Here is a 14,429-nt window from a genome sequence, read left to right on the forward strand (position 1 = left end):
TTTATCTGGCAATCTTCCCAATGCTTTAATCACATCAGCCAGGAACTGTACTGTATTCCTTCATAAGTGAAGGTGCAAAATGGCAGAGCTGAGGAGTGTATCTTCACAGGTTGACTAGCCCTGCAAATATACCCTAATTCAGATCAGCCAGACTGAGTAGTGTAGGGCCATACTATTTATAGCCTGACTAATACGCTTGTAAATACTCCAAAGTAAATTTGTACTTGTGTGTGGAGATCACCCTGTGGCTTCAGTGATAGGTCTGGTGATTGGCTCTGCTCCCTGACCCCCCCCCCATCTTTTGTGCATCTGGCTCCTCCCACAAGCCACTATTTTGAATTGTGGTTTTCCTCTAGCTCAGTGGTTCTTAACCTTTTTGAGGGTCACACAGACCCATTTCAGAATCTGATGAGGGGTATGGACCCCTCTACAGAAAAAATGCCCATTAACACATTTTTAGCATCCATCTGTCTTGACAATGGAAGAGTGTGCCATTGGGGGCAACGTCACTGTAATTGTTGGAGAGTTACAGTTCCTGCTGTGGCTGTAGAGACTGATACAGGAGAGACATGTTTTATTGCAGCTGGAGCAGATGAAGGCATCCAGTTTCAGATGCATCATGGCGTTTCTTCTCTGTGCTTCTCCTAATGTTCTTTTGTCCTCTGGTCACTGCTGTGGATGTACGACCTGACTGTCTGTCTCCAGGCACTGTGGTCATCTGCAAGGGATTCCCACATGGTGGGGTTGATGTTGCCAGCCTTTGTGCCACATTTTCAGACATCTTTGTAACACAGAGTTGGTCTGCCAATGGGCCTGGTGCCTGAGGCCAGCTCCCCATCAAGCATATCCTTGGAGATCCTGCCATCCATCTTCCATTCTGTGTACGTGACCAAGCCAGGGTAGATGTTGCAGAGAAAGAAGTGCAAACATGGGGGCTTGGGAGAGCACATCTTTGCTTGAAACTCTGTCCTGCAGTGAAATGTCCTAAATCTCCCTGACACAGTGCATATGAAAGGCATTGAGACATTGCTCCTGAGCGGGTGTAAACACATACACAAAAGCTTTTGTATGAGGATTTTTGTTTTTGTTTCCTCCTGAAGCGAAACCATGGACCCCTGCATCTAGTTGGTGGACCTTGGAATCTTAGTAAAATCAATGAATCAATCAAAGTAGACCCTGCAAGCCTGAAATCTGTCCACAGCTGCCTTACTACCATACCTCATTAGGTTCAGTGCTCCAAGGCTTTGCTGACTGAAGAGCCGATCTGTGGATCCATTTTACATCACCATTGACTGAGACTGACACCATAGCCTGGTTGCAGCAGCACCTACAGTATTATTATTATTATTATTATTATTATTATTATTATTATTATTATTATTATTAATATACCGCTCTATACCCGGGATCTCAGGGCAGTTCACAGAATAGAAACACTGATTGCCCATTCACCCTCTTCCTGACTGAAGGAGGGCACGCTCCCCAGGCCTGCCCCCTACTTTGGTCTTAATCTAAGGGCAGAACCTGGTGCCAGCAAGCACAGATTTCCCAACTGGACGGCCTCTTCTTTCCTCTTCATTTGCATCCCTCCTGTGGGTTGCAGCCTGGAGATTGCGCAATGCACTGGGGTGAATCACACTCTATTTTTCCGGATGCTTTCTTTTGCAATCGCGCTGTGAGCAAGGAAGGACTCGGATCTCCGCTTTTCCCTCAGCAGTGCCTTCCTTCCCCAGCTGGTGTTCTAAAAATGGCTTCCCCAAGCAGCCTTCCTTTGAGGTGTGGCGAGAAACCCACTTCTCGTGCCTTTCGAGGAGAGAAGAGGAACTCCACGCTTTGGAAACCTCTCACCAGAATAAACTGGTTTGGGTTCCAAAAATAACTTGTGGTGGTGCCCTGACAATGCAAAGGGTGGAGAGTGGTTTTGTGGAGCAACGTCCTTCCTTCTCCACCAAGGGTTTAGTTGCCAGAGTCACAGCAGTGAGCAATTGTGCTGCTCATGGGCTCAGATATGCTATTTTGTTTGTTTAATAAATTTATATACTGCCCTTCATCCGCAGATCACAGGATGGTTCACAACATAGAAAACACAAAATACAGTATGTAAGAAACCATACCAAACCAATAACCCCACTTCCCTCAGACACATTGAGAATGTTAATCAGTCAAGCGCCTGGTTGAAGAGAAATGTTTTCGCCTGGTGCCTAAAGATATGTAATGAAGATTTGTAATGAAGGCACCCGATCAGCCTCCCTGGGGAAAACATTCCACAAATGAGAAGCCACCACAGAGAAGGCCCGTTCTTGTGTTTCTACCCTCTGGACCTCTCATGGAGGAGGCACATGAAGAAGGACCTCAGTGGATGATCGCGGCATCTGGGTAGGTTCATAAGGGGAGAGGTTTGAGGTATTGTGGTCTTGGGTCATTTAATGCCTTGTAGGTCAAAACCAGCACTTTGAATTGGGTCCAGAAACTAATTGGCAGGCAGTGCAGTTGGGTCATGATCCGTTATATGCTTAAACTGTCTTGAGCATATAGCTGAAGTTTCCAAACCCTCTTCAGAAGCAGCTGCCTGTTTAATGTGTTACAGGAATCTAAACTAGAGGTTGCCAGAGCACAGACGCTGTAAGTTAGGCCATCCATGTCCAGATAGGGGTGCAGCTAAGTCCTGCCAAGGATTACAGGTAGATGTTCTGCAACCTCATTTCCTAGGAATACTCCTGTGCCAGGTACCACAGGGAGGCACTTAACCAGCCAGGCTTTCGTTAAGTTACAGCAAGCGCAAGTTATTTATTTTGTTAAATGTCTACCCTGCCCTTCCAAGAGTTCAGCACAATGGTGGCTGGTGCCCATTGGCACAGCTTTGGTGGGAGTTATTGAGCCAGCAGGAGGCCGGAGCCAGTGACAGGAAGAGCCACCTAAGGCTCCATTTACACTATACATTTAAAGAAGTACTACACCACTGTAAACAATCATGGCTTCCCCCAAAGAATCCTGGCAACGGTGATCTGTTTAGGGTGCTGAGAGTTGTTAAAGGTAAAGGTAAAGGGACCCCTGACCATCAGGTCCAGTCGTGTCCGACTCTGGGGTTGCGGCGCTCATCTCGCTCTATAGGCCGAGGGAGCCGGCGTTTGTCCGCAGACAGCTTCCGGGTCATGTGGCCAGCATGACAAAGCCGCTTCTGGTGAACCAGAGCAGTGCACGGAAACGCCGTTTACCTTCTCGCCGGAGCGGTCCCTATTTATCTATTTGCACTTTGACGTGCTTTCGAACTGCTAGGTGGGCAGGAGCTGGGACCGAGCAACGGGAGCTCACCCCGTGGCAGGGATTCGAACCACCGACCTTCTGATCAGCTAGCCCTAGACTCTGTGGTTTAACCCACAGCGCCACCTGGGTCCCGCTGAGAGTTGTTAGGAGAGCCCTTTTCCTATCACAGAGCTGCAGATCTCAGAGTTTCCTGGGAAGAGGGAACAACCATGCTGGGAATTGTAGCTCAGTGGGGGAAATAAGGGTCTGGGGCAGGGGGGAAGCCATGACTGTTACAGCGGTGCAGTATTGCTTTAAATGTATGGTACAGATGTGGCCAAGTTTTGTCCCCGTCCTCTGCATGCTGAGTTCTACAATGGGCTACAAGACAGAGGCTGCAGCAGAGGAAACTCACATGCTTTGCCACTCCCAGAACTGGTCGTAAGAGAGGAGACAGGAGACAGGCCGATGGGTGGTGGTGGCTGAGGGCAGGTTGAGGTTGGTGGGGCAGTGCCCTACTTGTTCTGATGGACCAGCCTCAGAGGTGGATTAGGGGAGTATGACTGGTTGGCCCACCCTGGGCACTGAGCTGAGAGTGCACAGCAGCTGGTGCAGCAACAGTGACTTAGAAATTTGAAAGCTCAAAGTATGCCACTAGCAGCTCCCCAGGCTCAGTGTGAAGAACGTGGTCCATTGCTCCCACCACCACCACTTTCCACTTTATCCTCTTCATTGGTTCTGCTGCCACATGCTGTGCCAGCCATGCCCCAAAGGCCTTCCAAAGGTCTCATGCCAGGGGTGAGTAGTCATAGGGTCACAGGAGCATGCAGGTGGGCACAGTTAAAAGACGGAGTTAACTCTTCATTAGCAAAAACACAATCTCCACAGACTTGGTTGAGTGCCAGGCCTAATGAGCAGAGCACCACATTCCCAGTGGTCTTCCGCTATGAAAATCAGTTGCCAAGACTGAAAATCCCTGCCTCCTCACAACAGTCTTATGTCTCCTCCTCTCCAGGGCTTTCCCCAAGCAATTGGGGACCAACCTCTCCTCCACCCTTTTCATACCACTTCTAGTTCTGGGAGACAAGCAAAGAGGGGAGGTTGTTGCAGCAGGAGGGGGAAACACCTGTGACTCTTCACCAGCCTGACTCCTCTCTGCCTCTTGGCCTCCCTCATCCCACACTCCTGCTTGAGCTTCTGCCTCTGAGTCTGGACTTCTGTCTGCCACAGACTCTCCCAGCTCACTAAGCCCCATTACCTCTTCAGCTTCTGCCACCTCCTCCTTCCAGTCTTCTCCCTCTTCTGCCTCTGACCGTCACTCCCCAGCCTCTGAACCTTCTTCCCTTGGGGGTTTCCCAGCTGGTCCCTTCCACCATTCCTCTGCATCCAACCAGTCCCCGACATCCAGAGACAAAGATGGGTGGAGCAGCTAATGCGAATTGTACTTGTGTACAGTAGGCCAGTTCCTACACATGCACACACCCTCTTTATCTTCCGCCAAGGCAAGCAAGAGGCACTATCAGGATTCAGGAGCACATTCCAGCTGCAAAAAACTTGGAGAGGTGAAGCAGGGTGAGGGAAGGGGAGAGTTCTAAGAGGCTGGGGGGAGGGGCTGCATTCGGATCTTGGGCCTCAGGTTCCCCACCCCTACAACATGCAGGCTCTCACCACAAGTGATCTGAAGGCACAAGATGGTGCAGCAACTGTGATGAAGCTCAGCTGGTCCAGATCTGGCCCACGATGGGATGGGAGATTGCATGGGAACACCCTGTCCATTGCCCTGCCTGAAGATCCACAAAGGACAGATGGGATAGAGAGATGTACCGGTACTCAATAAATAATTATGGGGAGAGCTTCTCCTGTTAAGTTTTTGCATGTCATACCACTGTGAACTGCACATGCGAACCTGTCAGAAGGAGGATAAAAAGTTGGCAGTCCCAGTCAAGGGAGCTTGCTCTGAACCTCTGTGTGATTGTTGTGTGTTTCTACCTTGGTTATTTATGAGTGTGGCTCCCAAGGCTGGGGGCGGGGGCACATCCACAACATTAGACCTTTTGCTAGAGTGTGGCTATGGTAAATGGGGATGGTTTGTGCAGGCGAGGAAAATCATTCACTTGCCCTGACGCTGCGGGTTCTAGCAACTGAAGCCAGGTTACAATTGCCAAGTCACCCTGGGCAGAGATGAGAAACAAACATATAACAAGGAAACGGGGGAAGCAGGGGCTTCAGTGTGTGGGCACAGCCGCAACCAGAGCTTTGGTCTTGGGGCAAAAATAGTGTCTCTGAGGTGCAAACTCGGGCTGGAGACCCATCAGGCATAGAGCAAGTGCAAGTCACATCGACACCATACATTTAAAACACATTTAAAGTGCATTTGGCTTTCCAGAATCCTGAGAACTGTAGTTTGTTCAGGGTGGTGGGAATTGGAGGGGTAAACTATAGTTCCCAGGATTCCTTAGGAGAAGTCATGCGCATGGGGTAGGTGTGGCAGTAACTACTGGTCAGGGATTCTAAATTTTAAGGGAAGAAATCTAGGGTACAGATGGAATGATAAATACAATTCAGATGCGTAATGTGCTTTACAGGCATTACCTAGTTGGAGTATTTGCAACAGCTCTGTTAGGAAACCAGTGTGGTGTCATTGTTAAAGAGTGTCCGGTGAGGACCTGGGAGGCCAGGATTCAAATCCTCCCACTGGGTCACAAAACTCACCGGGTGACCTTTGACCAGGTCACTCCCTCTTGGCTTAACCTACTGCACAAGGTTGTCGTGAGGATAAAATGGAGAGGAAGACAACTACATTCACCTTGGAGGAAGGGAAATAAGAAGAATGACCCCCCCCCCATACTGCAGGTGGAGGGGCGGGGAGGTGAGTGAGTGAGTGAGAGCAAGAGACTTCGCAAAGGCCATCTAGTGAGTTCACAGCACATTTGAACTGGGGACGCCCTGATCTGCAGCTCCTTCTCTTAGGCATTATGCTCCGCACGGCCCTGTGATGTTTGTGGCAAAACTATAATTGGCGCTGGGAGTGTCTTGCTGCCGAAGACAAGGGTGAGGCTAGCCATGTTTAAATGCTAATTGTGGTGGTTAAGGTCATTTGTTAATGGCGCACAAATGTAGCTTGAAGGAGGAAGGGCAGAGTGGGACTTTTGCCTCTCGCTCTCTCTCCCTCTGTCTCTCTCTGTGTTGACTTTTCTGAGAAAGATCCATTGGCCATAAAATAAAAGGTTGCCATGCCATGGTTTATATTGTTTGGGGCATGGGGAGTATGTTAACATTTCCGTCAGTAAATGATGTAGAAAGTAGGTCAGAGAGGCCCCTAACTATAACCAGACTCTTTCAGAGGAACTGCACTGCTGCTGCTGCACCCAGCTGGTTCTTTCACTTTAATTTCCAACATAGCATTTCTGTCTCTCCTGTTGGAGGAAAGAGGCAATCCTTTTTAAAAAGAAAAGAAAAAGAGTCAAATGATGGTGTTCATTTCTTTACTGCCATCTTTAGCTGAAACAATTTTGCAGGGTTGTTGATTTTTTTAAAAAGCACTGTGAAAATCTGAGAACAGAGACAGACAACTGTTTTTCAGAATGCAGAGAAAGTGGTTGGCAGAAGGCTCCGCTTCCTGTATTTTTGTTTGCCTACTGGTCAAACAGGTTCTGTAGGTTTTGAAACAGCAAAAACCTGCAAAGCCTGTTTTCCAGAGATAAAACTGTAACGGTACTATGTACATTAGGAGCACTGACCCCTTCTTCCAAGCTACCTACAAATCTCAGGTGGGGAGAAAAAACACCCTGTCATCTGTTTCCAAATATAGTGGGGAACTGGTTTTGATGGTTGAAAGAGAGTCAGACTGTGGGCATCAAGGAGTCTGTCACATCACCTTCACCCCTCTGAAAAAGCACCCAGCCCTTCACTTCTGCAGAGTTCCCAGAATGGAGAGGTAATTATAGTAAATCCTAGTCCTCTGTGATGTGGCCATGTCTCCAGGCTGTCCATTTGTACTGGGCTTTTCAAGTTTGTGTGTGTGTGTGTGTGTTAAATCAAAGCGAAGTCATTTAAAGCAAACCTCTCTCCTGTACCACTAGGAGACAGAGCCATAGGGTTGGGGCTGGGAAGGGGTCTCTCTATTCCCCTTAAACAGAAGATGACCCAAACTGTAACACTCCTGAAAGAATTAGAAAGAGGTGCATTTTGATCCATTTCAGCAGAGCAGTTGCTCACAGTCTTGTTTATTTGGAATCAAATGTAGGACACACATGCACTGCAGGCAACCTTTGCTTCTTTCTGGTTTTGATTTAGTTTGGGTGGATCCAGTTGCTTAGGTGCTGCTTTCCTTCTGCTCACTGCAGAGCTGCCTTCCTGAAAGAGGAACCCTGTGTTTCCCCAGCATTTCTTTTATAGTTACCCCAGAACTTTCAAGCATTTAACCTGGGCACATTCAGCTTTATGTGTGTGGCAACAAAACAAAACAAAACAAAACAAAACAAAACAAAACAAAACAAAACAGTGGAGGGGTTCCAGGGGAAATTACAGTTGGCAATCCCACCTGCCACTGAACCCATACACACAATTTTGGCTTTAGGCACAATCTGTGGAACATGACCCCCACCCAAGTTGCTGGCTTACAGAGCCATCCCTCTGTGCTTCTGCATGAGTCACCAGTCACTTCCAGGCAACCTGTTTACTGAGCATTCGTCCTGGTTACATTTACACATAGCTTGTGGGGAGGTTTGACGCTTTGTTGTTGTTCAGTCGTTCAGTCGTGTCCGACTCTTCGTGACCCCATGGACCAGAGTACGCCAGGCACACCTATCCTTCACTGCCTCTCGCAGTTTGGCCAAACTCATGTTAGTAGCTTCGAGAACACTGTCCAACCATCTCATCCTCTGTCGTCCCCTTCTCCTTGTGCCCTCCATCTTTCCCAACATCAGGGTCTTTTCTAGGGATTCTTCTCTTCTCATGAGGTGGCCAAAGTACTGGAGCCTCAACTTCAGGATCTGTCCTTCTAGTGAGTACTCAGGGCTGATTTCTTTGAGAATGGATAGGTTTGATCTTCTTGCAGTCCACGGGACTCTCAAGAGTCTCCTCCAGCACCATAATTCAAAAGCATCAATTCTACGGCGATCAGCCTTCTTTATGGTCCAGCTCTCACTTCCGTACATTACTACTGGGAAAACCATAGCTTTAACTATACGGACTTTTGTCGGCAAGGTGATGTCTTTGCTTTTTAAGATGCTGTCTAGGTTTGTCATTGCTTTTCTCCCAAGAAGCAGGCGTCTTCTGATTTCGTGACTGCTGTCACCATCTGCAGTGATCATGGAACCCAAGAAAGTGAAATCTCTCACTGCCTCCATTTCTTCCCCTTCTATTTGCCAGGAGGTGATGGGACCAGTGGCCATGATCTTAGTTTTTTTGATGTTGAGCTTCAGACCATATTTTGCGCTCTCTTCTTTCACCCTCATTAAAAGGTTCTTCAATTCTTCCTCACTTTCTGCCATCAAGGTAGTATCATCAGCATATCTGAGGTTGTTGATATTTTTTCCGGCAATCTTAATTCCGGTTGGGGATTCATCCAGTCCAGCCTTTCGCATGATGTATTCTGCATATAAGTTAAATAAGCAGGGAGACAATATACAGCCTTGTCGTACTCCTTTCCCAATTTTGAACCAATCAGTTGTTCCATATCCAGTTCTAACTGTAGCTTCTTGTCCCACATAGAGATTTCTCAGGAGGCAAATGAGGTGATCCGGCACTCCCATTTCTTTAAGAACTTGCCATAGTTTGCTGTGGTCGACACAGTCAAATGCTTTTGCATAATCAATGAAGCAGAAGTAGATGTTTTTCTGGAACTCTCTGGCTTTCTCCATAATCCAGCGCATGTTTGCAATTTGGTCTCTGGTTCCTCTGCCCCTTCGAAATCCAGCTTGCACTTCTGGGAGTTCTCGGTCCACATACTGCTTAAGCCTGCCTTGTAGAATTTTAAGCATAACCTTGCTAGCGTGTGAAATGAGTGCAATTGTGCGGTAGTTGGAGCATTCTTTGGCACTGCCCTTCTTTGGGATTGGGATGTAGACTGATCTTCTCCAATCCTCTGGCCACTGCTGAGTTTTCCAAACTTGCTGGCATATTGAGTGCAGCACCTTAACAGCATCCTCTTTTAAAATTTTAAATAGTTCAGCTGGAATATCATCACTTCCACTGGCCTTGTTGTTAGCAAGGCTTTCAGCCTTGACGCTATCAGCCACTAATTGTGCATTTATTCTCATTTGTTTGCAGGGAGGTTAAACAATGTTGCCTCAAGTACCCCACATTTTCAGGTGCATTCACTGTCACTTTCTTTAGCCAAAAAAAGTGAAAAAGTCTGATGGGGTGGGAGAACTCAGTGGGAATTTGTTTTGTCCCACCGAGAGCTGTGTGTGCAAAGCAACAGGCAGGCCAGCAATGACATTGGGGAAGCAGTGTCTCTCTTGCATCCCACTTTGATGTGTGACTTCAGTCTCCAGGACAGATTGAGATGGATACTTCCTGCCCATTTGGGGTGACAAAGATGCCTTCCTTACCTGCCTCCTGGTGTACATAGGTTCTGCATGTGGCCAAGAGAAGGGAGGGGAGCATACTAAGGGCAAACCTTTATTGCACCTCTGAGGAAACAGGTGCTTTTCTTCTTGAACTTCCATGCAGATTCTTGAACATCTTCAAGGACCACATACAGTCCTTAAGCCACAGTTTGCTCCTTCCATTAGCCCAGCCTTGTTGCCCTTTAGACGTTGTTGGGCTGCAGCTCACTTCATCCCTGAGCATTGGCCATGCAGACCAGGCCAGATGGGAGCTGTACTCCAAAACATCTGGAGGTACCATGTTGGGGAAGGCTGAATTGGACCATGCAGGCGGAGGCCTACAAATAGGTTTTTGGGTTGAGGAAAGGGAGTCTTTTAGGAGTCTGCTGAAGAGGGAATCTTTACCTGGTATATCCCTTAGAAAGGCAGATCCTGTATTTGCAGCCAGCGTTCTCTTTTGTGGACCCAGTTGCTTCTCATCTGCTGGCTTGAGCCAGGACGATCTCTTCCAGTCAATGGGGACGTTGAAGGAGACATTGAAGAAAAAAGCCCATGTGCATCCTTCCAGAGGGAGTCAATGGGTTTATTTCTTTCTGTGTTGTTCCTCCTTTGGAAAAGGGAAGTGCAATCCAGTGGCAAGGGAAACCTCATGCAATTCTGTTTGTTAGAAATGCAGTTCCTGGTCTTTCAGAAGAAGCTGAGTTGAAGCTGGTCTGTGTGTCACATCCCTCCTGAGCAAGAAGCTGGAAATTGCCTTTGCCTGGTGGCTTCTCCACTCTGTCACCATAAAGGGTGACTTGGTGGATCATCACCTTTGCACCTGGGTCATCTATACCGTGTTCACTCTGAGTGACCTTGCTGCACTTGCTAGGACCTTAGCATCTTGGGACTTCTTTTTTAGTTTCACATGAATGAGTTCTCTTGATTTGTATAACTCATTTCCCCCACTCCCATGATAGTCATGCTCCCTGGTATATATTTTCCTGTAATGATAATCCAATTAAGCTACCTTTTTGTGTCTTGTTTTTGTCTTGTGGGTATAAATAGCCGCATGAGAGCGGCTTGTGCTAATTTTATGCCTCTTCCCTTGCTGACGTAGTTTTTGGTTTTGGTTTTGATGAGCTGGGTCATATCAAATGTCAGAGAGGCGGCCACTTGAAAGGAAGTGTAACTCATAACTGAGTCCCCTGGAGACCATGCACAGGAAATGACAGCAGTGAAATGAAACACCTTCAGCCTCACTCTCATCAGGATATATGACAGCCTTGTAAAAAAAAAAGCCCAACAAAGGTATCAACCAGCCTACAAACAAACAAACTGGGGGGGGAGGGGCTGGCAGAGAAATATGTTGCTCCTGCAGGCAGTTCGCTGCATTTCTATGCTGGATATAGAAGAGGGGGTTTACCTCTTCTAGCATCCTGATTAGTTTCTGTGTGGAGTGCAGGGGAAGGTAAGGAGTCATCTGTTCCTGCTCCTCCAGTCCTCCCACAAACCTGCATGGAATTTCTGGTTGCTTACCACTTCCAGGCTAGTGCTTAAATGCAAGGTTGGCAGTGATCCAGCAAGACTCTTTTCACATACTTAGATTTTGAAAGTTTCCTCTGACTACAATAGTTTCCTTTTGCTGATGTTTGCTCTCTAGCAACCAGAGTCTGGAACAGGAGATAAAATCTGGCTATACCTGACCCTGAAGAGAAACTCTTCCCTCAACAATCTTACCTGAAAATGAAACATTTGAACTGGGGTAATAACCATTAAATTGCCAGTACCAAGTAGGGTGGACAGATGCAAGAAGCAGACGGGGATTTAATAGCTGACAAACTACATCTGCTAAAAATCCCATCTCTTATGCCACTCTTACAAGCATGCAAGTCCTCTCCTCTTTTGTATCTTTGCACCCAGATTTGGCCATTGGGGTTCATTGCCTTGAGTAGGTAGGGTTGCTAGAGAGACTACACTGGGGTCTTTTCCATGATTCTGTGATACACTAAATGTGGATGCTTATCCCCATCAGCCCAACCCAGTATGGCAAATGGTCTGGGATAATGGCACTTGTAGACCAGCAACATCTGGAGGACACCATTGAAAGAGCAGAGGAAATGGAAGATAACCCACCCAGTTTCTTCATCCACCCCCTGTTCTGCCCCATCCTCTGTACATTACTTTTGCCAATAGGGAAGGAGCAATACAAAAGCTCTAGTAGAGGAACAGGGCTGCAGAAGCTATTGCTTCAACATGTCTCACTTCCAGAAGAATTTTGCAAAACTGTTTTGCAAGGTGTCTGTGTTGAGCTGGCAGTTCTATGAGTGCTGAGATGTTCATATTTGAACAATGATCCAGCTCTATTGATAACCCTTTTCGGTAAGGGAGTTGACCTTTCCCCTGCTAAGATGGGGATCTAGCCCTCAAGGGGCTCTTTATGTATCTCTTGCCTAGACAGAACCCTCTGCATCACCCTGATGCTGGTTTTGATTCAAATACCTGGAATAACACACATGCATAGACACACACAAACACACAGCCTCTGTGTTTGAATAGCAGTCCCAGATCTAGCTGAACTAAAACAATTTTGTCTGCCAGTGAAGTGGCAAACTCATCACATAAGGCAGGCAGTGACTCAACCGCTGGGTAAAGGCTGGCCGGTTCCTTTCTTGAGGTGCCAGGTGATGACTCAGCTGCTGGGTAAATTCACTTCTTGGGACTGCTTTACTTTATCACACTTTGTAAATGCAGTGGCATTAAAGAGAACCCATAAGAAAATGCAATTAATGGAGAGTGTGCTGAAAGAATAGTCCCTTTTACTTTATCTAGAGAGCACCAAAGTTTTGTGACAGAATGCACATCCTTTCCCTAGGGCTCCATGAAGTGGAACTGGTGCCTTTTCTCATTTTCTACAGCAGAAGTGAGGAACCTGCTGCAGAACTCCAATCCCCATCAGTAAGCATCGCCAATAGTCAGAGACAGCAGTTGTTGTAGTCAGCATTGTTATGGTAATGGACGGTTGTTGCTCCTAAGAAAAACAGATATGCACCCTATACACACTTACCTGAGAGTCAGCCTCACTCAACATGATGAGCTTCTTTCTGAGCAGATGTGTATCAGACTGCCATCTTGGAGGCATGCTTTGGGCAGGCAGAGTGGTTCTGCAGCAGTCTCTTATTAGCCCTCTGCCTGCATCGCCCTGTTTGGTGAGGAAGGAGAAGATTGATGATCATCGGACAGCCACCAGCTTTATTTATTTAGAGGCAGTTCTACTGGAGCAGGAAGAACTTGGGATTTCAGAAGTGCACCTTTAAAAGTTCATAGCCAGCCTTAAAGTGCCCTCCTCTGCTGGTCCCTTGGTTGTGGGTGGACATATTTTTGGATGTTTGCACAGGTGTCAAAAATGCTAGTTATGGCACTGGTAGTAACAGAGAGAACTTGAGGCCAAGGGTGTGGCTTGCTGCATGCAGAGTATTGGGCAGGGTAGGAGATGGAGAAGAGGGGCTGCCTAGCTAAACACCTTCTTCCAGTGATACCAAAGGTGTGAAACTTTCAAGTTTTCACTCTGCCAACCATGAGGGCTGTAAACTTACTGAAAGAAGGAAAGAGATTTTATCAAGAATCTGGGACCTGTAAAAATGTATATACAGTGCTACCTTCTGGCAACCAAAGCCAACATTTCTGGCTCACAAGCCCTCAGCTCACCTCACCCTGTTTAAGAATGGGTTTAGTGAGCAAAGTCACAGCTGTAGTTCCTCCATTCTCCAATGAACAGGATTTTTTAAAAAATGGTGTTGGTGCATTATGGAATAGAGAATAACATTTATTTTGTTTGTCTATCCACCATAGTAGAGTTCCAAAGGGTAAAGTGAAGTGTTGCTACCATTCCACCCATAAAACTGCCCATTCCACGACAGCCTCTGTGTCACAAGGCACCACAAATTGATTTCTTTCTCTCTCTCTTTTTAATGTAGCATCTGTTTATTTGAGTTATATACTTGTTGTTGTTGTTGTTTAGTCGTGTCCGACTCTTCGTGACCCCGTGGATCAGAGCAGAGTTATATACTGCCCTTTGTCAAAAGATCTCAGGGCAGTTTGCAAGATAAAAACATAAATAGTTAAAACAGAAACAACAAAAGAATACCCCCAAACTTATTTAAAATGCTGTAGAATATTAATCAACCAAAGTACTCTTTCGCCTTCCTGGGTACATAACACGGCAATCTCTCTTTCTTAATGCTCAAAATCATACTTTGATTAAGCATAGATTGATCTCTCACAAAGATATCTGAAGCCAATTAGGTGTTGTAGTTTTTTAAAAAGAACATCAACAACAACTTGGGATATTATCCTTTTGGTAATAAAGGAATGAGAAATGTGAATTAACAATAGGATACTAAGGAAACAGCTCATCTCTTCAAGGCTGCCTTCCTAAGCATTAAGTGGAAGTAAATGCCATTAAAAACAAGTTTAGATTCAGTTTACGCAGTTTATGCAGTTACCTGTTACTAAGCCCCATGGAATTCAGCAGGACTTACTTCTGAATAAATATACACAAGTGTGCTATCAGTCACATTTAATTAACATTGAAAACAATGGGATTTAAATAATTATTAACCATTTGACTGGGACCCATGTCTGCCCCTCGAG

The sequence above is a fragment of the Lacerta agilis genome, chromosome 2 (assembly GCF_009819535.1).
Source record: "Lacerta agilis isolate rLacAgi1 chromosome 2, rLacAgi1.pri, whole genome shotgun sequence".
In the NCBI taxonomy this organism is placed as follows: Eukaryota; Metazoa; Chordata; class Lepidosauria; order Squamata; family Lacertidae; genus Lacerta; species Lacerta agilis.